We start from the raw sequence: 26,150 nt of genomic DNA, 5'->3' as shown, positions 1-26,150 counted from the left end.
TCTTGGTGCAGCTTTGATTAGATATTCTTCCAGATGGAAATCACCCTATCAGATCTCAACTAGATCCGCTGAAACATCTGGAGCTCTGCAGGCTTTGCGCCTCCTTTCTCACACCGTCCACACTCCTTTTCCCGTAGAGCCCCACTCGGTGCAACAGTGCTGCTGCTGCCAACGCAATCAGTCTTCCCAGCTGCGGGGCTCACATGCTGAACGCCAACGCCCAACCAGCCGTGCGGTCATTGGATGAAAGAACATCGGGGACACCGGGACAGAGCATCGGCAGGCTCAACGTATCGAATGCCCTGCGGGAGTCAGCAAGTCCGCCGGTCGGTCCCGCACTTCCACACTCAAGTGGGGGCAGAGAGCGTCACCAAGGGCTGTAACAGGCTGTACGAAAATGCAGCGTGCCGGTGACAGCAGCTCTCCCCCGGCGGCTCTGCTCTCTGCACTCACCACGCTCGTCGGCTCACAATCGGAAAACTCGGAATGGAGTGCAGCTTTTTACTAGAGGATATGATAGTGGTCTCAATTGCAGATGAAACCCTAGGTTACGGTTACACTACAATACACATGCAATGCCATTATAAATTGAAAGATGTCTCAGTAGGAGGTTTTAATCAGATTTTAACTAGCTATATAGAGTATTGTTTGCCAAACTTGTTAAAAGTCTGAAGAAAAAGACTCCAATACTAATACTATTTTATTAACAAGCTGAATAATGCGTGCATTTGGACAATCATATTATTCCTACAGCTATTAGGACCTTATAATGACTGTCCCTATATATTTTGAAAGATAATACAGCACCCGGTAAATGTTGATGCCGCTTAGTGTGGTATTTACTGCATCCACTATAACCTCCACATTCCAAGCTTCACACCATTCAAAGTCAAAAACCACAGTAATATTGCATGTTTTCATCCCTTCCTTGCTACGATTCTGAGAATGTTGCAGTGTTTTCCCGCACAAATTCAACCATGTTCATCTGACGAAATATGCACAGAGGAAAAGCGTGGCATTTTTACGTCTGTTGTAATCCTGATTTGTGCAAACAAACTCCTGATTGCTTCCAGGCTGGTATTAGCACAGGACTCGTGAGGAAAGAAACCAATAATGCTCATATGTGGCTACACACTTGTTAATAATACAGGCTCGATGCAGAAAAGTCCAGTAACAAGCGATGTATGCGAGGTGCCACACACCTGAAGGAGGTGAAAGCAGCCCAATGGTATAAATATTTTAGTCTCGAGAGTAGAAACTCAGGAAATAAGATCAAAGAATGACTGCTAATACTAATCTGTGGACGAAACTGGTGTGGTACAAGAGGATCGCTTGATGGGAGAGAAATCAAATGGGCATGGACCATTAGTCTGAAAAAAAGAAGTCCATGTTAATCGATTATTGATTCCTGCTGCCCGAAGTTAATAGATATAGACAATAGTGCGAAATGTGTTAAAATTGCATGAGTTCAGCTAATTCAAACATAGTTAGAGCAGGGCAAGGTCCCAGGAAAGAAAGTACTATGGGGCATATTACCAACAAATAGCGATATTTATCGCTAAGTAGGGTTAGCGGCAATATTTTTATCGCCGCGCTTCACCGGTTTTTATCGCTGAGAAAACGTGCTATTAGCAAGGTTTTTCTCAAAAGCGATAAAAATCAGGTGAAATGCGTGAATATCGCTGAGAATACAGCGATATTCACGCATTAGCAACGAAATGCTCTTAGCCATGTTATCCACCTCCCATTGGATAACATGGCTAAGAACTGGTCTGAGCAGGCGTTAGTTTTTGGCGATAGCGGGAATATTTCCATCGCTACGCCTGCCTTGCTAATAGGCGATAGCGACGTTGGGTACGCCTACTTTGCATGTCATTAGCGATAAACATCGCTGACATGCAAAGCGGGCCCCAAACCGCTCGCTATTGCCTAAAAGCTGTCGCTAACATCAGTTAGCGACAGCTTGCTACTAGGGCGATGATATTATCGCTGCTTAGCGGCCGAAAACGGCCGCTAAAACTGCGATAATGTCATTTCAGCAGGCTTGGTAATATGCCCCTATGTTCTGAAAGTAATTAGGCATTCAGTGACCAAAAATATGTACTTTTATAAACAAGTGCGGTAAGACGGAAAAAAATTGTGCACCTTGGCATTAAAAGCGAGATTCCTCCATTCAAAAGTCATTGCTGAAGTGATCGGCAGGTAACATCTCAACGAAGTCCTCAGACTCACAATAGTGTTAATTCTTTTAAAACACCGTCCAAGGTTTGCAATGTAGGAAGCTCGCAATGTTTTTGTTTATTTACAAAAAAACGAAGGACACGAGCAGCAGAAGCCATTTCCGCTGCTGCGACGGGAAACGCAAGGCAAGAGGTCATCTACCGAGGCTTTTATTTGCAGGTGTGACGTGTTTTCAGGTAATGTGAATACGCTCTTTCTCCAAAGATCTGTTTATATGTGTATCTTGAGGCTTTGTTTTTTGCAGCTATAAAATCCAGTATATTAACTACAATGGAAATTTTAGAGAAGCGTTCAAAAGTGCCCAGCTGCCAGTTTAATAAGTGGAAAACTTATATTTTTTCAAGTTTCCACAAAACATGCCCTCTCGTATTGAGGGGTTCATGTTCATCTCTGGGATTGGATGGGATTTTGTACATTGAGCTGTAAACTATCAGTGAATGAAATGACGTGTCAGCGGAGAAGTTTGTCTTTGACACTGGTCGCTCTTGCATGGTCAGTGACTGGCTGCCGCCCCCTCCCTATGAAACCACACCAACCCCAGGACACATGGACATGAGACCTGGATATCTTTGGAAGGCAGGGGCAAAAACCCCCGGCCGTATTTATTAAGATATAAAACAATACATTTTAATTTCACAATAAACAATTTATACAAAATCCGCAGGACATTAGATACAATATTGTCAACAGGTGTGAGAGACTAGCCTTAACAAAAACTCTAATACAAGTTGTTTCCTAACCGAATCTAACATCCTCATCTGAATTTTGTATACTAACATTTCTGGCCATATGGCAAGGTCGCAAACCGGTGTCAGGTCCTACTAGCTGTGCCTCCCCTAAAGATGTGCGCATGCGTAGCCGAGCCCGGTAATTACTCGGTCCACGCCGTGAACTCCATTTACCCACTAAAGGAGGGCCCTTACTCTGCGCCATACGCTGACGTCATGAGTACGCGCGCGCGGGGTGGCTACCAGCCTAGGGAAAGCGTGACTACACCCCAACCCGCGCCCCTTTGAAGCACCAGTTACCTTGCCCCTGAAGTTCTAGGAGGGGCCATTGACCCCTCCCCCTGGGCGGGAACCTCCTAGGATGATGCCCGCCCCCTCAGACCTTAAAATAGCTGCTCACCGGTCATGACCTTACCGTCACAGGCCAGCATTGTTAACCGACGATCTGGCCTCCCCCATCCTAGACCTAAACCAGGAGCGTACCTACCTCGCAAATCCCTCTAACCAGGCCCATACATTATTAAACAAGAAGCCCCGAGCGCGGGGCACGACCGGTGTGGGGGAGCGTCCAGGCAACAAGGGGGTCACCTGGGCGCTCCCCGCTTCTTTATTTCCGAGGGGCGTGGGAGGGGGCGGCACGCCCCCTCACCCGGCCCCTCCGCAGCACGCCCCTCCGACCCGGATGTCGACTTGATAACATCCGGGTCAGAGAGGGCGCCCGCCAATCGGTGGTAGGGCGCGTCCCCCCCACCCCCACCCCCCGACGTCATCACTGGACGCCGGCAGGACACGCCCCACCACCGAGAGGCACTGGGGGAGGGGGCGGTCCCCGCACCGCCATGCGTGCGGGGGGGCCAAGAGCCCCCCCTTTTCAGATTGTCTAACACTTGAGATGTGCATAGCTCTTCTTTCTGTGCAGGCAAAGAGAGCTCTATCCGCAGAACATGGCCAGTCATTGGGAGGTTTTTATTTAATTGCAATCACCCGCTCTGTTTAAATATGCTTTAAATTGCGTCACTGCAGTTGGTTGTCAAGTGGTGCCTTTTACACATTCCCTCCAATCAGACACTGACTTCAGTTTGGTACAATCCTGGAATGTCGTGGGTCTTCGTACTGAAAGGGGAAAGGGTTGGCATGCATACACAGGCTGTTTAACTGAATTTGAAAATATATGTACAATTTGTAGAACTGCAATTAGAATGAAATACACTATCTTGCCCCTCAATGGCTGTTTAAAAAATGAATGTCTCGAGCATTGGAATGTTATGATAGTCAATCTAGACTTTAATGCCTAGATGCATCAAACAGAATTGCATTCGCAAATGGTGCGAAGCGCAGTTTCCGGCCGTTTGCGAATGCAATTGACTAATTTAGAATGCATCATGCATTTCGCAATTTTAGGAATCGCAACCATGTTGCGATTTCTAAAATTGCGATTGCATTTAAGAAATCGCAATTAGAGATTTCTTAAATGCAATGCATGATTATTTTCAAATTACGAATTTGCAGTTTGGAAGGGGTAAAATAGCATGAAATTGAACTTCATGCTAATTTACCTAAAACTATCAAATATGCACAAATTGCATTTTTGGGAGTTTAAATTTACACACACACATGCCTTTGGGGCATGTGTGTGTGTAAATTGCATTTAAAGTTACATTTCAGGGGTGCAGGGAGGGGTTCTTTGGACCCCCTCCCTGCACCCTTGAAATTGCATTGACATTTTGCGAATTGCAATTTGAAATTCGCAAAATGTGACTGCCTTCCCATTCATTCCTATGGGCCTTTTGGCCCATAGGAATCAATGGGAAGGGTTTTCCTTAATTGCGATTCGCAAATTGTGAATCGCAATTAAGGAAAAATACAGAATCGCAAAAATAAATGTGAATTGTTCATGCATTGCCGTTTGCGATTTCTAAATTGCGATTCCTTAATTTTCGCAATTTAGGAATCGCAAACGGCAACAATGATGCATCTACCCATTAGTCCCTGCCAGGCCTTAATAGGAAAAATTCTCATTTTAAGCATGTATATCGTTTCCAGATATATGTATTCTTTAATAAAGGCTGAGTATATGGTTACTATCAATAACCGGAAGGAGAAGGCAGATTTATTTGATTTTTAAGAATGGTAAATATATTTGTTGTTTAATTCAGTACTTGCCAAGAGGGTTGATATCTAACCGTGTCTATTGTGCTTATTATTCTGGATCTTATTTCGTCTCTAAGCATTTGCATAAATTATTAAGTGGCACTGGTAATATGCAACAAGGGTGGTTGTATCATTTAAAGGATATACGTCATCTTTTCTTGCCAGAAGTTGACATGCATCTGGGACACTGTACTTTTTCAGATGGGAAATGCTGATTAAGTATGCAGATCAGCCAAGTATAAAAATGCCATTGCTAGAAGGCATAGATAAGCTATAAAATGAAAAGCAGCGTGTGTGTATTTTTTTTTTATTAATGCGCAGTTTACTAGTGCTTATCGCATGGAAGTGATCGAAGGCGGAGCACCCTTTCTTGATACAATTGATGAACTACATGGAGCTGGTTGTTCTGTATGAATTGTTGTATTTCACCTGCGCTAATGATCAACAACTTGCTGAAAATTTGGGCTTTATCAATGATTATACTACGAAGTGGGGGCAAATGACGAACGTGTTGATTTTGTATTTTGTGCTGTGGAGATAGAGGTCATAATATGGTGCATTTAACCCTTCAGGATACATTCTTTGTATTTGAATGTTAATAAATGTGCAATTTGTCCTCTTAAGGTAACAAAAAAATAAAGGAAAAATATATGCTTCTGTAGCTGTTTCGTTTGAAAGAATGTAAACATAATGTGTAAAGATAAAATTAAAAGCAAAACAAACATAAATTAAAGAAGCAAAAAAAATTTGCAGAACACACAACAATCCTTTAACGCGTATAAATCTTTTGTGTCCTGTAACAAGAATGTGGTCTAACTTTTAATGTGTATATTTGAATTAAGTAATGAATGAGATAAATAATTACCTATTTCCAGAAAATGAAAAAACACAAGTTTATTCAAAATCGCTTATGTTACGAAAACCAAACTAAAAGTAAATGTTTGGATATCTGAAGTACTATAAATGTTTTATGTAAAAGGTCTTTTGCTTACTGCAAAAATATTCTACGAGTGTAGACGTTTCCCAAACACTATGGGGTATTTTCACAAGAACGTGTGCCCAAACATCACCAAAAAATGCTAACGCACCTTTACACATCGCAGCCCATCGCGGGAATATAACCCCGTGCTGGCGTGGAATTCACAACAAGGCGGTAGCATGCGATAGCCTGCAGAAACTGCAGACAATGTCTGCAATACAACCACCTCGACGGCGATAAAAACACAAACCTCAAAGCGAAAAAACATGTGATGGGCCAAAGCGCAATGAGGAAATCAGCATGAAGCAGCACCAGGCCTGCAACATACACTTGGCAGGCTGGAAAAATCACTATAAAAGCAGAAAAACCACCCAAACACAAACTGACCAACACACAAGGACCATGGAGGCAGCCAGAGCAGGCACAGAGGACGAGCGCAACCCCACAAGCATCCCGGACCACCAGCCTGGGGCCTCAGGGACAGGGATGGGCAAGGACAAGAAGAAGAGGAAGACGAAGTTCAGTCCGCAGGAAAACAGGATCTTGATTACGGAGGTGATGGAACACCATCAACAGTTGTTCATCATCTCCAACGTGTCATTGGGAACCAAAAATTGGATATGGCGGAACATCATGCACAAGGTGAATGCCGCCGGAGAACACAGGAGGTCAATGAACGAGGCAAAGAGGCAATGGATTGACATCAAGCGAAAGACCAAGGAGAAACTCGCAGCCAACCAGAAGGCAGCAATGCAAACTGGAGGTGGGAGCCCAGCGTCACAGCTCGTTCTGTTTGACATGGAGGAGCTGGTGTCGACAGTCATCAGTGTGGAGACCGTGGCCAGAGTCGGGAGACCGGACACTGCTCGACATGACACAACACAACCACAACAAGGTGAGTGACCACCAGGTACTGGGGAGACGGGTGGAGAGGGCCACAATGGCATGAATGCACAATCAAGCAGTGGACACCCACAATGACTTTGGGTCAGGCCCTGATCTACACACTGTCGCAATGTACAATGCCATGCTGTCTGAATCTCAACATGCACCATGCGGCTACATACATGTGTGAGGGCTTTCTTTCCCACCCAAAGTGGGTGTGTGATCCTTATTTGACTCCGTCTTTGTGGTTTTCAGAGATTGACCTGACCTCTCTGTTTTTGTTTAATTGCTACATACATGTGGACACATCATAATACACCATCTCCCCTTCACATTGAAGGGCACCGTCAACACCCCGTGCAGAGCAGTCCCAGCCACTCTTCACTTATGACGAGGAGGACAACACCAGCATTGACACCCAAGCCCCTCAACACATCATGGACATCATCCGCAACTCACCTCCAGGGTCAGGGCAGCCCAGCTTCATTGAAAAACCCCACCCACTACCCAAAGCACCCAGCAGGAGGCACCCACAGCCCTCGCACTCTCCAAATACCCCCAGGAACAAACCATGGCCTTCCAACGCCATGTACTGGAGGGCCAGAGGGAGATGGCTGAGCAGGTGCGGCCTCATGGCTACCAAACTGGACACCATCCATGGGTGTCTAGGTTCCGTCAGGGACCAGCTCCAGTCCCTAACAGACACCCACTGCCCGCTCCATGATCTCCAATGAGCCCTAACTGACATCGCTGGAGTCATGAAGCAGAGAAAAGAACACATGTCCGCTCAGACTGGCTCCAGCGATTCCAGCCGTGAGCTGGCACACATGCGGAGGCTCATTGAGGACATGGTGTGGATGGAGGCAGAAAGGATGGCAGCCACCACTGCACATCAGCGAAATATAGCTGGGAACTATCAGGCCCTGCAGATTCTCATCATGGCATTGCTGCCACAAGGCGTGGCGCTGATGAATGATGCTGCCCCCACACCATCCACATCTCCGGCCCCTGGTGTGTCAGTGCCTCACAGTGAGGCAGGCAAATCCACTCCGGCACCTGATGTGCCACTGCCACACAGTGCGGCCGACAATCCTCCTCCAGCCCCTGATGTGTCAGTGGCACACAGTGCTGCAGCGGTACTGCAACACCCACAGGTGGGGTAGAGCACACATACGAGGACGTTGATGGGATTGTTGTCAGAAGAAGGCAGTACCATTCATTTCTGCCACCTGGGCTGTTTCTGCTTGGTGCCGCACATGCCCTCATGGCTTCCCACTGACCCCGATGTACTCCGCTGCACTCAACTTGTACCACGACATGGACTGCCACATCCTGTTTAATGACCAATGACACAGCGACCAGACTGCGGACTGTACCCTTCCTCTTCTGCAGTACCTGTCATCCCCGGATAGACTCTGGCTGGCCCTCTATGGGCCCATATTGTGTGGTGTGCTTGGCATGGCCCTGTACCGCTCCAGCTACTAAACTCCACTGGATGTGCATAAACATCCAGTAACGCACTGCTGTGTCATGTCTTTCATCATTCATGTATGAATGTGTGGATGGAAGTAGGGACAGTGATTTTCCTTAAGTCAATGATGCTCATGTGGTGGGATGCCAGTCACCGTGTGCTACATTGCCTATTGTGTCCCGGGTGCTGTGGACACTACAACAGGGACGCATGCATTAGTCACTTCCTTGTCCGAATATGAACTGAACCACGCCCAGAGCCCCTGAGTCATTGTTGCAAGCCCTGCGCTGGTCCAGCGTACACCAGGCCAGACCACTCAACTTATGCTCCAAGGGGGGGCCCACATAGCTACTTGTCACATGCGTACTCGCTGGTGGTGTGCAGGTCACTGGTTTAGTTGGCAGCATGTCACGGCCACACCCTGAGGACAGGTCTGCACACACACCACACCAACCCGGCTCAGGAGTCACAGGCCATGTGACCCCGCAAATATAATCAATCAATCAATCAATCATTTGTAAAGCGCACTACATACCCGCGTGGGTCTCAAGGCGCTGGGGGGGGCCCTACTGATCGAACAGCCAGGTCTTGAGTATCCTCCTGACGGTCAGCAGGTCTTGGGTCTGTCGTAGACTCAGTTGGAGGGTGTTCCATGTCTTGTCGGTGAGGTGGGAGAAGGATCTCCCACCGGTGGTTGTTCTTCAGATGCGCGGGACGGTGGCTAGTGAGAGGTCGGCAGAGCGTAGCTTGCGGTTGGGGATGTAGAAGGAGAGCCGTCTGTTGAGGTAGGCTGGGCCAGTTTTGTGGAATGCCTTGTGTGCATGGGTGAGGAGCTTGAAGGATATCCTCTTGTTGACGGGAGCCAGTGCAGGTTTCTCAGGTGGGGTCGATGTGGCCGTGGCGTGGTACGTCGAGGATCAGTCGTGCCGAGGCATTGTGGATGTGTTGTATTCGTTTGATGAGCTTGGTCGGGGCTCCCACGTAGAGGGCGTTTCCGTAGTCGAGTCTGCTGCTGCCGAGGGCCTTGGTGACTATCTTTCTTGTATCTGTCGGGATCCATCTGTAGATCTTGTGGAGCATGCAGAGGGTGTTGAAGCAGGAGGAGGAGGAGCGTTGAGTTGAGGATGATTCCCAGGTTCCGTGCGTGGTCGGTGGGTGTTGGGGCTGCCCCCAGTGCCGTCGGCCACCAGGAGTCCTCCCAGGCTGAAGGGTTGGGGCCGAGGATGAGGACCTCTGTCTTGTCTGAGTTCAGCTTCAGACGGCTGGTCTTCATCCAGTCGGCGATGGCCTTTATTCCTTCGTGGAGGTTGGCTTTGGCGGTGATGGGGTCCTTGGTGAGGGAGAGGATCAGCTGAGTGTCGTCGACGTAGGAGATTATGTTGAGGTTGTGCTGTCGGGCTACATGTGATAGCGGGGCCATGTAAATGTTGAACAGCATTGGGCTGAGGGAGGATCCCTGGGGTACGCCGCAGATGATCTCAGAGGCTTTGGAACAGAATGGGGGGAGGCGGACGCTCTGGGTTCTGCCGAAGAGGAAGGAGGTGGTCCAATCCACAGCCAACAATGTCACATTCCCCTCTGCCGGTGGTGAATGGATGACGGATGCTCTACGGTGCTCATTCATAAAGGGCCCATGATTTGCTGCGCACAGGGTTGGTGACACCCGAGGCCTTGCGGCCGACATGGGTCTAACAGCACGTGGCCCTGACTGGCGTTGCACAGGGTTGGTGGCACCCGAGGCCTTGCCGCCAACACAGGCCTACCACCACGTGGCGCTGACTGGCATTGCACATGGTTAGTGGCACCAGAGGCCTTGCGGCCGACACAGGCCTACCACCACGTGGCGCTGACTGGCGTTACACAGGGTTAGTGGCAAACGTAATTGCTGAGCGGGTGTGCAGCCTGCAATGATGATGTGTGCACTGATGTGGTCTCCGCCATTGATGACTCAGGACTCAGCATCATGTGTGGGAACTGCTGTGCCGCGAGGTGGGCCCGCATGATGTGGACCATGCCATGGTGGCATGACCGGGGCCTGGAACTCGCACGGGGACGCGGTGTGCCTACTGATGGACACACCGGTGGCAGCAGTTGAGCAGTGGGGCCTGTATGCGCAGGGGCGGCAGTGTCTCTCTCTCTCTCTCCCTTCATTTCCTTCTCTCTTACTTCCTCTCCCTTCCCTCTCTCTCTCTCACTCCCTCTCCCTTCCCCCTCTCTCTCTCTGTCTCACCTGTCCTATCCTTCCCTCTCTTTCTCTCTCTGGCTCACTTTCCTTCTCTGTTTCTCTGTGTCTCGCTCCTTTGATGTGTGCATGACACACGTCCTGATTTTGTGCTTTCTTTTCCAGACTGTGTCGTCGAGATTGCCTCTGGCGGACCCAACGGGAGTCTTCTGAATTGCTGTTTTGTGTTGTGTTTCAATAAAGTTATTGGTTATTACTTCACTGCTGTGTGACTGTTTCTCATTCTTCTGGCCACACATGTGTATTTATTTTGGCACTGTGCATCATCATGCGTTTGTTGTGACTCTTTTGTCGTGCATGGTTTGTGTATGTCCGGGGCAAGGGGGGGACTGGGGGGGTTGCGGTGGGTGTTGTGGCCCTCATGGGTATCCGCGTTGAATGATCATTGTCTCCATGGCATCTGTGGGTCTTCATGTGTGGCTCTTGGCTGGGCTCCCTTTTATGCTGCAGGTAGTCATCCTGCTTAACACCAGCAAAAGGCAGGTGTTAATTCCCTGCTGCTAACACGACTTATTGCCTGTTTTTGGTTCGCATCACAGATCTGGCAGTTCGTTGTGACTGTGGTGTTGTGGTTTTTTCGTGCGTTTTTTCATGGGATCGCCTACTCTGCATCTCATTAGGGTTAGTTGGTGGTGTCCACCATGGAGATTCATTTTGGGACAGTTATCGCGGGAATACAGGCGATGTCTGCAGTTTGCACCAGCTTGTGAATGTGGTGTTAAATCTATCTCCACTTTTGATGCGTTAAGGTGGAGATAATTCGGAGTTGAGTCATTGTAAATATCCCCCTATAAGTATGTATCACTAGATATTTCTAGAGTAACATGATCTATTTGTAATACATGGGATTCTGCAATCCTAGTATAAAAACCTCTCAAAATATTTTATACACAGCTACTTGTGAAGCACCCAATCACTGAATATGAAGAAATGATGTCAGAACTCAACTGCAATAACTTATTACACTTGAGTTCTAACCTCACTGTGCCTACTGCCAGCAGAAGTGAAGTAAAGCAGGTCAGGTAATGGAGCATAAATAAAGCGGCTGCTTAAAGAACAAAAAGAAAACTTTTCTTTTCTTATTTCTGCTCTGCTTTTCAGTGGTGAGTCGTGGCAGAGTATACCTGCTTATGGTTTCTCTGGCTGCCTGTTTCTGGTTATTTCAGCCTCCATCGCCGAGCTGTCACACAGGGTCCTTGGGAGTGCCAGTGGAGTGGAGTAGGCCTTGTTGATTATCCTGCCAGTGCAAGGTTGTAAAAAGATCTTTAGTGAAAGGTATGCGCATGTTCAATATGGCTACCAAAGAGGTAATAATCACTGTTATGTAGCTGGTTAAACTCCATGTTTATAATCTCCCAAGCCAAATGAGTCACATTTAAAAAGGTTTAACCCCTTACATGCTCATGATGGCCCCCGGCCATCATGAGTCAAAGTGGGTGTGTGCTCACAACGTCCGGGGCCGTCCGAATCCCGCCCACTATGTAAATGACCCGCACAGCGTGAAAATTAGAGGCACGTGCAAGGGGTTAAATTAATAGCAGCAGGCCCTTCACATAGTGAGCCATTGTCCAATATAGTGAAATGGGACAGAGTTCCTCTTTCAGGTTGTGGAACTGCAAGATGATTAGCAATATCCTAATCATGTACGGTAAGTAAAAAATATCGATACAAAAATATCAAAGTTAAAAATATCGAAATAAAAAATGACATTTTTTTTAAATTAAAAAAAGTGAAAAATAAAGTGAATAATACTTATAAACCAAATAAACATAGTTACAAATATTTAATAATGTTTAAAATTAATAAATAATACATATACAATAATATAACATTAATTAAACATATAAATAAAAAATATAATATATACTTACCTATAAGTTTTAATAATTATTTTAATAACTTATAAATTAGTAAAAAGTATTACAAATTACAAATACATCTACACACATAAAACAATAAAATAAATAAAAATAAATAATTATATTTAATACATTGAATACATTAAAAAAATTAATATACTTTCAATATTTTTAAAAATTAATAATATACTACATTATCAAAAATAATGATAAAATATTAAATAGCTAAATAAATAAAACTACTATTCAAACTCCCCCCCTCCCAAAAACCAGTAATGATAAAATTAGATAGCGTAACACTTAAAATTACTATTCCAACTTTAGAAAATGCAACAGTGGGGAAAGCGTTGGATAGCGTAGGGATAAAATTTACTATTCCAACTCCAGAGGGGGCAACAGTTGGGAAAATGTTGGATAGCGTAGGGGTAAAAATTACTTTTCCAACTCCAGAGGGTGCTGCAGTAGGGAAAGCGTTGGATATCGTCGGGGTAAAAATTACTATTCCAACTCCAGAGGGGGCAACAGTAGGGAAAGCGTTGGATAGCGTAGGGGTAAAAATTACTATTCCAACTCCAGAGGGGGCAAGAAGGGAAAGCGTTGATTTGATTTGATTTGATTTGATTTGATTTGTAGTTTTATAAAGCGCACTTATCCACTTGGGCGTCTTGGCGCTGGGGGAAGAGACCTTGTCCTGATGACGCGGGAGCTGGATTTAAATGAGGTTGAAGAGCCATGTCTTTACTGATTTCCTAAATGACATTAGGGAGGTACATTTTTTGATAGCAAGGGGAAGACGATTCCAGTCTTTAGCAGCATGCAGTATAAAGCTCCTTCCTCCCCATCTTGCCTGTTTGAACCTGGGAACTTGTATCAGCTTAGCATGGCTTGATCTTAGTTCTCTTAAGGGGGTATATGGCTTTAGGTGGGTTCTGAGGAACAAGGGTCCTTTGTCCTGGAGTGCCTTATATGTTAGACATAGAGATTTGAACCTTATTCGTTTTGCCAGGGGGAACCAATGTAATGTATCTAGATGGTGTGATATGTGTTCTGTTCTAGGGATGTCTAGGATTAGGTGTGCTGGCGAGTTCTGCAGACGTTGTAGTTTATTTAGGAACTGTGCCTGCATCCCAGCGGAAATCCAGAGGTATGTATGGCATTAGTTTCCTAATCATTTTTAGGATGAACCACATAGTAGATGCCAGTTTGTTTGTTTGGGCATCAAAGGTAAGCCTGTTATCTAGCATGATGCCTACGTTTTTGACTTTCGTTACGGGTGACGGACAGTTTCCCAAATCTGCCGGCCACCAATCTGGTGACCAAATTTCTGCCTTCGTTCCTAGCAGCATGACCTCACTCTTGTCCCCATTTTTTTTTTTTTGGTTAAAAACTTTTATTGAGCAACACAATCATGTGTACAGAGATGGGCCTACAACCGCACGGGCTGGCCGCTAAGATCGGAGCATAACGCGGTATAAAACAGTGGTCGCCACTCTGGCGGTCAGGCACAATCCGGATACAAAATGTCGCCCACAATATGGAACAGGATAAGACAATTTTCTTATTTTAAAGCACACCAAAAACAACAAACATCAAAAACAAGGCGAAGGAGTAATACACAGAGAGTCAGCCCTGGAGGGGGGGGAAACTCACTAAGCAGGAATACAAAGTCACAATCAGTAGGCTAAGTCAAGGCGGGGGGACAGCGGGGAGGTCAATCAAACCAAAGGACAGTATACGAAATTTCAGGAACGCCAACCTAGGGTGACAAGGGAACATCAGGGGCCTCCACCAGGGGAGGAGCACAAATATCTCCGCGATAGGCATTCCACTGACACCAGATCTTCGTCCATGCCCTAGGTCTGCCCCTGGCTGTGTAGACAGTCTTTTCGCGGAACATAGACCAGTCCATGTTTTCTTCCCACACAGAGACAGTGGGGGGCCTGTGCGAGCCCCAAAGTTGCGCTATGTCCCGCTTCGCAACCATATACCCCAGGGTCGCCCATCTGGTTTGGGCCACCGAACAATCGGTAGGTTCCCAAACGTTCAACAAACATCTCCTTGCCTCCGGCACCAGGGCAATTCCAGTCACAGCAGCCATCACCGCAAGCACCCCCGTCCAATAGGCAGCCACCCTGGGACACTCCCAAAGAATGTGACGAAACGTAGCACTCATCCCACACCCACGCTTGCAGAGGCCATCCGGGGAAAAACCCATCACAACCAAACGAGGACCAGTAACATACACCCGGTGGAGGATCTTGAGCTGAACCAGACGGAGACGGGCCGGAATGGCGACCTCTTTCGGAGAAGATAGCGCCAATTGCCAATCCTCGTCATCCACTTCCAGCCCGTCGCCGACCCATGCCTCTCGAAGTCGAACAAGCAAGTCAGTGCGATTGTGAATCAGCTTCTTATAAATCAAGGAGATAGTGCTATCAGGGAGATGACCATCCAGGATACGATCTTCGAGGGGGGAGGACTCGGGGACAGCGGTACCGGAAGTCAGAACAGAAGTGAGGGCATGACGGACCTGTAAATATCTAAAAAATTCCCTATCACTCAGGTCATAATCATTCCGAAGGGCCTCGAAGGACTTCATCGTTCCATTCGCACACACGTCACCCACTCTACAGATCCCAATCGTGTCCCAGCGGTCAAACCCCTTCGTTGTCCAAAGACATCCCAAAAGCTCAGACGCAAAAAGCGGAGTCGCCAGCGTCACTCGTTCATCCCACCCTAAGCTCACATTCGCAGCGCGCCACACACGAACCGCGATCCTAGTCGGTCCCGTAAGGTGGAGCCCAGCCGACCTAGAGTAAAGCGCTCTATTAAAGTCACCACCCGGTAGTTGGAGTCTGTCCATTTCAAAGGCCGGATCCGGACCCGGGGAATACATCGAATGGTTAATGGCAGACAGTTGCGTAGCCCAATAATATCTCCTGATATCAGGAAGTGCTATGCCCCCGTCATACCAAGGGATGGTGAGCTTCGCAAGTGCAATACGTAGGCGCCCGTCCCAAATCAGTTGCCTTTGTAGACTCTCGACCTCTCGGAAATAAGTAGCGGGGATATCATCATAGCAATTCTGGAGTGCGTAAAGGAATCGCGGCAAGGACATCATCTTGAAAAGGGCGGCCCTGCCCAGCGGCGACAAGGGTAATTTACGCCAGCGAGCCACGTCCAGCCTCAATCTATGAAGCGGGGGAAGGAGATTACGTTCAAACCGGAGCGACGAATCCAATGTAATAAAAAACCCCAAGTATTTGAAACCGGACTGAACAACCTGGATGGGAAATCTATTCGGCAACGGGGGCAGATCACCCGAAATAACATAGACGCAGGATTTAGCCCAGTTTATAATCAAACCAGAATTCTTACCAAACGAGGCGAGAACGTCAAACAGGACATTCAAAGATTTACGCGGGGAAGTAAGATAAAGAAGAATGTCGTCCGCATAAAGCGAAACACGGTCCTCAAAATCTGGGGACCAACGTATACCTTTGAGAGAAGGTTCCCAGCAAATCCACGCAGCTAGCGGCTCTAATGCGAGAGCAAAAAGTAGTGGAGACAAGGGGCACCCCTGTCTGGTCCCCCTACCAAGGGGAAAGGGAGCCGATACTCGACCGTTAACCACGACCTGTGCCAGGGGGTCGGTATACAGCAGCTTCACCCATCCGATGAACCCCGGGCCAAAACCAAACTTCTCAAGAGCCGCCCAAAGGTAGGGCCACTCTATCGTGTCGAAGGCCATCGAGGCATCCAACGAAGCCAAAATGGCCGGCTCCGTCAGAAGCCCCGCCCTCGCGATGGCTCCATGAAAGCGACGCAGATTAAGAGCTGTGTTACGGTGCGGGATAAATCCGGATTGGTCCGGATGAATCAAGTCACTAATGACCGTTAGGAGGCGAGTAGCCAGGACCTTGGCAAGAACCTTAGGCTCGACATTCAACAGGGAGATGGGTCTATATGACGAACAAAGATCCCGGGGCTTACCATCTTTAGGAATTACCACAATCGTAGCCAGACGCTGGTCATAAGGGAGAGCACCCCGCTCACGGGACTCCGAAAACATTGTTCGAAGATAGGGCGCAATCTTATCAGGACGCAGTTTGTATAACTCGATTGACAAACCGTTCGGGCCCAAAGCCTTGCCCGAACGGAGAGAGCGAATTGCAGTCGCGATTTCGTCCGTAGAGAACGGGGCCTCCATGGAGGACCGCTCCAAATCGGAGAGGCAGGGCAAAGGTATGTCGCGCAGCAAGAGGCGAGAGTCGTCTTCATCCCTTACCGACACTGGGGAGTAAACCGCACGAAAATAGTCAGCAAAACATTCCACTATTTCAACCGGGTCCGTTACTCTCACACTATTTAAAGTCTGAATCACAGGCACTACTCGATTCGCCCTCTCCTTCTTGTCCAACCAGGCAAGCAATTTACCCGCTTTGTCCCCAACATCATACAGACGACCCTGTTGCTCCCTAAACATCATTTTGGCTGCATCTGTGACCAGAGACTTATAGGCAAATTGCTTCAGACCCAGGGCATGGAGTTTGTCACGAGTGACACCCGATTCCAGGTCAGCCTCCATCTCAAGTATTTCCATCTCAAGATCCACCACCTCCCGATTCCTTGCCTTTTTGGTTTCAGCAATAAGGGACAGGGCCTGCCCACGAATTACTGTCTTAAAAGCCTCCCATAGGGACACCGCAGAAGAGACAGACCCCTCGTTCTCCAGAAAGTAATTGTCCAGGGACGTAATCAATTGACCACGGGTCTCAGGGGAGGCCAGGTACCAAGGGTTGATAGGAGCCACCCGGCCCGCCGCCTCCACCCCCACATCAAAACAGAGCCAGAGCGGAGAATGGTCCGAGATGCCCCGGGGGAGGTGCCTAATCTCCCGGACAGCCGACGACTGTTCAGCTGGCATGAGGAAGTAATCTAATCTAGACAAACTCCCATGGGCCCCAGAGTGGAAAGTATACTGAAGTTGAGTGGGGTGCATAAGTCTCCAGCAGTCCACCAAACCAAAAGTATCCAAAAAGCCACCAGCCATAAATGGGTCGAAGGAGTATCCCTAGGGGGGTAACGATCACTCAGACCAGAGAGAACAGAATTAAAGTCACCAGCCATGAAAAGAGCACCATCAGGGAGTCCCAACAAAACTCGGCCCAAATCAGAGAAGGTAGAGGTCTGCAGGCCAGGGGGCACATAGACGGTGAACAGGGAAAGGGTCTTGCCCTCATATCATCCCACGAGGACGGCATAACGCCCCCGATCATCGAGGATTACATCATCTATCGCAAGGGGAAGGGAAGCCCGGACAAGGATGCCCACCCCCCTGGAACCCGTTGTAAACCCTGAGTGCGCAACAAGACGATAGCCCCACCTATTCATCGCGCGACAAGTATTGCCCACTAGGTGTGTCTCCTGCAGAAAGACAATATCGGGAGACAAACGTCGCAGGCATCGCAACACCACCCCTCGCTTTATACGATCCCCTAGACCATTGACATTCCATGAAATAAACCTCAACCCGCTACCCCCCATCCCATGCAGAAACCATCCCCCAATGAGCATGACACTGAAAGTACAATTATCAAAATAGAATCGCCTTGAGAAAACAAAACACAAACTACAAACACCCCAACAACCCCCCCCCCAACACCCAAGGAAACACCACCCACCCTGCACCCCTGCAGTAGACAAAAAAGCCACCCCAACATGCAGTGTGCCTGTCGCCCAAAAACCCCCATTCTACAAAAAGACCCCGGAGGAGGAAAAGGCCCTGTCCCACCCGCCACCCCGACAGAGATAAAGGGAGAAGAGAGTACACATAAAACAGATCACTCAAGTACAGAACCCAGGAAGAAATTACATGATACGGAAATAGGGGCCCAGATAACAAGTTCAGCTCTCCACGCCACCCTCGGCACCACCCGGGTGCTCGGTGGGATCAGTCAAATTAGGCCGGTCCGGCAGAGAGTCCAGCCAGTCATTTACCGAATCAGGTCGATCAAAGAAAAGGGTCCGTTCATTGTACTCCACTCGTAGCCTGGTAGGAAAAAGCATGGCGTATCGCAGACCCAGGTCCCGAAGACGCTTCTTGACTCCACGGAAGCCCATTCGCTGCCTCTGTACAAGCTGTGAGAAGTCCGGATAGAAGTTCACCGTGGCATTTTCGAAGGCCACCGGGCCCTTAGCTCTCGAGGCCTGCAGGATAGCGTCTTGGTCCCTATAATAGAAAAGTTTTGCGACAATGGGCCTCGGCGGGGCGCCCGGCTTGCCCTGGCCACCGGGAACACGATGGGCACGTTCCACCGCAAAGAATTTGCTCAATCCGGATGGAGAAAGGTAGTTTTGTATCAAGTCCTCAACCAGGAGATCAACAGAATGCGGATCAGGATTTTCCGGGACACCAATCACATGTACGTTACAACGCCGTGCCCTGTTTTCAAAATCCTCCAAGCGCTGAGTCATGAAATCGTTCACCTTTCTGAGGTTGCCGATCTCTGTCTGCATCTCCGAGACGTCGGCCGTGAGGCTAGGTGACTTGAGGTCCAATGACTTCACCTTCTCATTGGTTTTAGATAAGTCGGCCCGAATCAGGTTCACATCAATAGCCACAGTATCAATTTTGTGGGCCAGAGCTTCATACTGTTGGCCGATTGTTTCTCTCATACCAGAGATGGCGCCCATGATGTCCTGCAGGGACGGCTCCGCGGAAGCCTCCAAAGGGTGCCCCACTGCACTCGGGCCAGGCAAGGCGGCACTGGGGGACATAACACAAACCAGATAGGGGAGGGTCTAGGGGATGGTTTAATGACCCAACAGTACTAGTATCCCAAAACCATATAAACCACAAAAGATAGTAAGGGGTCACGACATAAGTACCAACTGAGTTAAATCTCTACAACACTGGATGGAAACAGAAAAACAGACAGGAAAGAGAATAAAAGGAGTGTCCAATAAATCACACCTAGGGTCCCCTGTTGTTAGGGTAGAATTCCCATCAGTCACCACTCGGATCCACCCTTCATCATTTGGGATCCTATGCCCTCTGAGCCACAGATATATAGACCCACAGTGGATTGGCAGATGTCTAAATGCCTAATCCTACATGTGTTGGACTCTAAGAGGGAAAATGTAGGTGTTTGGTGGTGACTGACAGCAGTGCGTCAAGTGCGAAAAACGTGAAGTGCACAGTGAGTGTTGAAAACTGGTTTTAAAATTAGGTGAAGAAGCAGAGAGAAAATTTATTAAGTTAGCTACTTCCCTAAATATTAAAAAGAAAGAAGTGCGTAGTGGTTTAAACAAATAACCACTGTTGGAAAAAGGTCGACATGTTTCTGCAGGCTTATCAGATCGAACAGTATCCAGCTGCTTCCTCAGGACCAAATCACGCTACTGCTTGTGAAAAGAATAAGTGGGAACACATAAAAAGTAAATGGATATCACCTGCAATGTAGCGATACCATCTTTCTCCTGGCTAACTGGCAGGAGAGAAAGACCCACCTCACCTGGCTACAGCGCAGGTAGAGCGAGGCACCGCTCTGTCCGTCGGTACCCCGGGCGTCCCTCTGGGCTGTCGTGGGAGGGGGACACCTTCGATTGTGTGTACCGGTCCATGATATTAGACTGGACCGGGCCCCCGCGAAGGGGCGTCTTGATCTTCCGCCGCTCTTGGTCCCCTCTGCCAGTCATAGCGGAGACCAGGTCCCCACGGGACCCACGCGACCTGGTGAAAATGGCCGCAGGAAGACGGGGCGCCGGAGCCAAAAGTCAGCAGCGAGGGCAAGTCGAGGTGTGAACCGGCCCGGAGGGACACGAAGCAGACAAAAGGCGCAACTGCAATCTCGCGCCGCTGGATTCAGCACCAGCCAGACACCTCCGTTAGAAGACGTAGTCTGAGTCAGAATCGAAACCGAAAGTTAAGAGGGGGACCCATGAGTCGAGTCCCCCTGCCGCTGTTGTTCAACTCAGACACGGCAACAGAGCCTCACCAAGACCTGGGCGCGCCACCAAGGCGGCCCCGAAAGTTTGAGTCGATGTAGCTTCGGTGCCCCTTGTCCAATTCAAATTCCGAAAACAATATTAAGATCAGCCCAGGTTCCTCTTCATTATCCTTGTGAGTAATCAGGATATGTTCAGGATATCATGCCGGGAGTGGCGGGGGTCCGGAGAGCGCTGTGCTCACGCGGCCATCACGGATGCCCGCCAAGCTCCTCCTCAGAGCTGTCATTTTTGATTGACACAACAATTTGTGTGTCGTCCACGTATGACACTGGCAGGAATCCTGCTGCCCTAATAATTCCAGCCAGTGGTGCTACATATAGATTAAAAAGCGTAGGGCTTAATGACGATCCCTGCGGAACCCCACATGGTGAGTTGAAGGGTTTAGATCTTATCCCTCCAAGTTCTACCGTGAAGGTTCTACTGTCTAGGAAAGATGCCAGTAAATTTCGTGCATCCTTGTGTGCTCCTGCTGATGCTAGTCGGTTCAGGAGCGTGCTATGGTTAACCGTGTCGAAGGCCGCCGAGAGATCTAATAAAATCAAGGCGGCCTTCCCCCCGGCGTCCAGCATGCCCCTGAGTTCTTCCACCGCCATCAACAGGGCTGTCTCAGTACCCTGCCCCTCACGGAAACCATACTGAGACGGGTCTAGGATGTCTGCCTCGGTGATAAACTGGGCAAGTTGTTTGTTCAAGAGTTTTTCGACTACCTTGGCACAAAAGGGAATCCTGGCTATTGGTCTGTAGTTTCCCGGCTCTTCTGGGTCTAGGTTGTTTTTTTTTAACAGCGGTAAGACTGATGTTAATTTCCAGAGGTCGGGGTAGGTACCTGAGTTCACAATGTGTCCCAGAAGTTCTATCAATTTCTCGCTGAGCAGTTCAGGGAAGAGGTGGAAAATTTTCGGAGGGCAAGGATCTGAACATGCCCCGGAATTAGTACTCATAATTACTTGATGGACCTGTTCTCTCTCAGGAATGTAGAACTTGAATGGTGGAGGTTTAGGTGTTTTTGTGGGGATCGAGTTTTCGTTTTGGTTTATTTTGTCTAGTGCGGGGGTCTGCGGATTAGTAGCATTAAAGGATTCATAGACCCGAGTCACTTTGTCGACAAAGAAGTGGCCCAGCGTATTGCAGAACTCCATACTGACTGGCAGGTTCTTGTTTACGTTTATTTTTGATAATTTTTTTACCGTGGAGAATAGTTCTCGGCTACAGTATTTTGCCTCCTCTATTTTTACTGTAAAATACTGACTTTTAGCGGTAAATATCATTTTTTTTATAAATGTTCAGGGCGATTTTATATTCGGTTTTACTATCTGGATCGTAGCTTAATCTCCATGTCCTTTCTAATTTTCTGCAGACTCGTTTCTGGGTCCTTAGAGTTTCTGAGAACCAAGGTTGGGATGGTTGTTTTTTTCTGAATGTGCCTTTTTTCAGTGGTGCAGCTATATTTACTGCTGCTGTTATCCATTCTGATATTTGATCGGTTGCTTTGTTACTATCTGGGTCCAAAGTGGGAACGTGAGTTACAAGATGTCCTCGTAGTTTAGAAGTATCCAATTTTGACCAATCCAAGTAAGAGGTAGGTTTATCATGATTTTGGGAGGTCTTTGTTTCCTCTATATGATCCAAAGTTATAGAGAAAGTGATGACTTTGTGGTCTGAAATGAAAACACAAACAGATACTGTTTGAAAGCGACGCACTATTCACAAGCCCCCTCGGGGTGCACTATATACCACAGTAGTACATAATATCACAATGTTTGAAAAAACGGTTGTACAAATTCATTCAACCAAAACAATATGCATATTTCTGTGCATCAAAAAATACAGACTAATTAAATGAAGAACATCGTATTTTAATGATAGTTTTCTTTTTTCTTTTGCTTTGTTCTTCTGTCTTGTGGTACATTACTTCATGTACATCCCATCAACTTTCTCAGTTAATCCCAATGCATTTCGGTATGACAATACCTTCATCAGAGGAATACTGTAATCAAGATCAACACAATAACAATAATCAGAATTGGGAACTAGGGAGCCCCAGACTCCACCTCATGTGCATTTCGGCTATAGTGCAAGTTTGTCATAACGAGTACCAGCTTAGCTCAACCCTCACCTCAGTGTATGCAAACAAAATGTAAAAACACCACGTGACACCCTGTGTCCATATCCAATAGGATATCGTATAAACGTGTACCTGACTCTGTGCAATGCTCGACCGTTCACTTCAAAGCGTGATATTCCTAAGTAAGTAAAACAAAATGGTAACTACCGGTCCAAGCCACTTCAGAAAAACTCTCTGCTAACAGAGACCCACTGCCGCCTACCTCTATCGGTGCGTGTTCTCCCATGGAAATAAGCGTCAACATTGTCCAGCCTCTCGTTTTCTATAAAGAACACAAATGTGGCCATTAGTGCCCCGCTCCTGCATCCTGTCTTCTCCCCGCCCTGCGCTTGTACCCGTGCCTCTCATTACCTTGCTTTTAGGAACTCCTCTCTTCTTCTCGTCGTCTTGCGTGCAAACTACCGTTTCCGCGTAAACACTGAAAACGGACTAGCGTATTAAGTCCTGCAACAGGCGCCATTTATAGCTAGTCAAAAGTGTATGAATTGAATGAATCATACACACGTGAAGAAATGAAAAAATGTAATTCGAAATGAGGTGGTCCTGTACTGCTCAACTAAGTGAGTGATGGTTGTGACAAAGTTGCTGTACAATCTTACAATGATAATAACAACAATATTAATAACAGATGTTACTCTCAATACATATGCTTATTTACAAGAAACATGCTAATTCAATTTTATCGTTAAGTCCATCCGGTTCTAGCGTATTCAAACTGCGAATCCAGTATGTCTCCCTTTGTGATAATTGGTGTCAGCATGTACCTCCTGATTTATACTTTCTAACACTGTGAAGCGCAATTGTGGAATCGTGTGGTGTCTCTCTTTCCAGTGCATTGCTAAGTTGGATTTGGGATTGCAAGTTCTTATTAGACTTTTATGTTCTGTTATACGAACCTTAACCTTTCTAGTGGTTTTGCCCACATATACCAACCCGCAAGGGCATTTGATGGCATAGACTACCATGCTGGTGTAGCAGTCCGACGTGTGCCTCAATTGTATGTGCTTGCCTGTCTGAGGGTGTGTGAAGACATCCCCTACCATTACATTTCCGCAGTGACCACAGTTGTGGCACTTCACCATGCCTCTATATCGAACGTTGCCCGTTCTTGTCTGAGACTGTTTTAATATCTCCTTTATGTTCTTGGACCTAGTGTGTGCAAACATTGGTTTATCAAAGAACACATCTTTAAAATCAGTCTCTTGTTCAATTACTTCCCATCTTTTCAGAATACTTTTCTTGATATATCTGCTCGATGTGGAGTGTTTGATTACAAATACCTCCCTCTTCAATGGTTTTCTAATTGTTTTTTCAAGCAGTTGTTGTCTGTCTTTCTGACTGGCTTTTCGTTTAGCCTGCTGCAATACCTCTTCGGGATATCCTCTCTCTTTGTATGCCTGGACCATGACTTCCATCTCATGTGTGCCTTGTTCTTCCTGTGAACAAATTCTCCGTGCACGTAAGAACTGTGAGAAGGGTAAATGATTTTTCAAAGATAAGGTGTGAAAGCTGCTATAGTGTAATGCACTGTTGCGGTCCGTGGATTTTTTGTACAGTCTTGTGTGTAATCCATCTCCCTTATTTTCTATGAGTATGTCCAGATAATTAATGGATTTGCCATCAATGGAGTGTGTGATCTTGATTTGGTCATGACAACAATTTAACTCAGTTAACAGGTTCACTAGCTTTTCATGTGTACCATCCCACACCATTAAAATGTCGTCTATGTACCCGACATAGAGCTTGAGATGTTCTGACCATTGGGAATGCTGCAAAATGTTATCGTTTTCATATTTTGCCATGAATATATTAGCAAAAGTTGGTGCCCCGGTAAAACCCATGCTTGTGCCTGTCCTTTGAAGATAAAAACTGTCTTGCCATCTGAAATATCCATGGTACAGACAAAAATGCAACAACTCTAGGAGAAACACATTAGTGCCTTCCTCGTAATCATGTCGTAATAGCATCCATTCCACTGCCTCTATACCCTCCTGATGAGGAATGGAGGTGTATAGGGCTGTTATATCAACCGTGCATAACAACACATTGTCTGTTGGTGTGATCTTCACTTCCCTGATCCTTTTTAAACACTCTGTGGTGTCTTGTATGTACGTGCTCCATTGTTGTACCAATGGTTGTAGGTAGTGATCTAAAAACTTGCCTAATGGTTCATGTAGGGACCCACATCCCGCCACAATTGGCCTGAATGGAGGATCCGTTGGGTTCTTGTGCATTTTGGGCACCATGTAAATGTGAGGTCTCTTAGGGTATTGAACAGTCAAAAATTTCTGAGTTTGCTCATCTATCCAACCCATCTCGTGTGCTCTTTCAAGAATTGTATTCAAAATGTTTTGAAAACGGACTGTGGGGTCAGTGTCCAGTTTGATATATGTGTCCTCATCGGTAACATGCTGATTGACCTTTGGCAGGTAATAAGACTGGTTAAGTACGACTAGCGCTCCTCCTTTGTCTGCCGGTACGATCTGTAACCTGTCGTTCTGTGCCAATTTGACCAAAGTTTGATGTTCTTGTTTGGTCAAATTATTGTATCTACTCTTTGTGGTTGAAATCTTTTCAATATCTTTCCTCACTAAGGTTTCAAATAGATCCAAAGCCTTATGTGAAAATGGAGCCATGAACGTACTCTTGGGTCTGAAGACCTGTGGTTTTTCTAATGAGGTGGTAGAGCTTACAGCCTCTGAATTGATCGTGTGGAAAAACCACCGTAGACGAAGTTTCCTCATGAATTTAAATAATGAAACCTCCGTTTCCAATTTGTTAGTGGAGTAGGTCGGTACAAAGGACATGCCTTTGTTTAAAACCCTTAGTTCGATCTGGTTTAGTGGGTAATCTGAAATGTTCATCACTAATTCTTCCTGTTTCTTAACTTTTGAGCCTTGTCCCCTCCTTGTCCGTTTCTGAATGTAGCTTTTTTCAGTGGTGCAGCTATATTTACTGCTGCTGTTATCCATTCTGATATTTGATCGGTTGCTTTGTTACTATCTGGGTCCAAAGTGGGAACGTGAGTTACAAGATGTCCTCGTAGTTTAGAAGTATACAATTTTGACCAATCCAAGTAAGAGGTAGGTTTATCATGATTTTGGGAGGTCTTTGTTTCCTCTATATGATCCAAAGTTATAGAGAAAATGATGACTTTGTGGTCTGACCATGGGACGGGGAGACAGTCTATGACTTTGATGTTTTTGTTAGATGAAAATATGCCGTCTAGGGTATGACCTGCTTTGTGCGTGTTTTGATGGACTAGTTGTACAAGGGCCATATTGTTCATTGCTTCGGTCAGCGTTGCTGTTCCTGTATCGTCATACTTTTCCAGGTGGAGATTAAAATCCCCCAAAACCGTGAAGTCAGGGTATTGTATACTGGTTTCTAGAAAGGGGTTTAGTGTGGCCGGCAAGTTGGTTTTAGCTTTTGGTGGTCTATAAATTAATAGGCCAT

Source organism: Lissotriton helveticus, chromosome 4_1 (assembly GCF_964261635.1).
Source record: "Lissotriton helveticus chromosome 4_1, aLisHel1.1, whole genome shotgun sequence".
In the NCBI taxonomy this organism is placed as follows: Eukaryota; Metazoa; Chordata; class Amphibia; order Caudata; family Salamandridae; genus Lissotriton; species Lissotriton helveticus.
Note: the sequence above shows the minus strand (reverse complement) of the source record.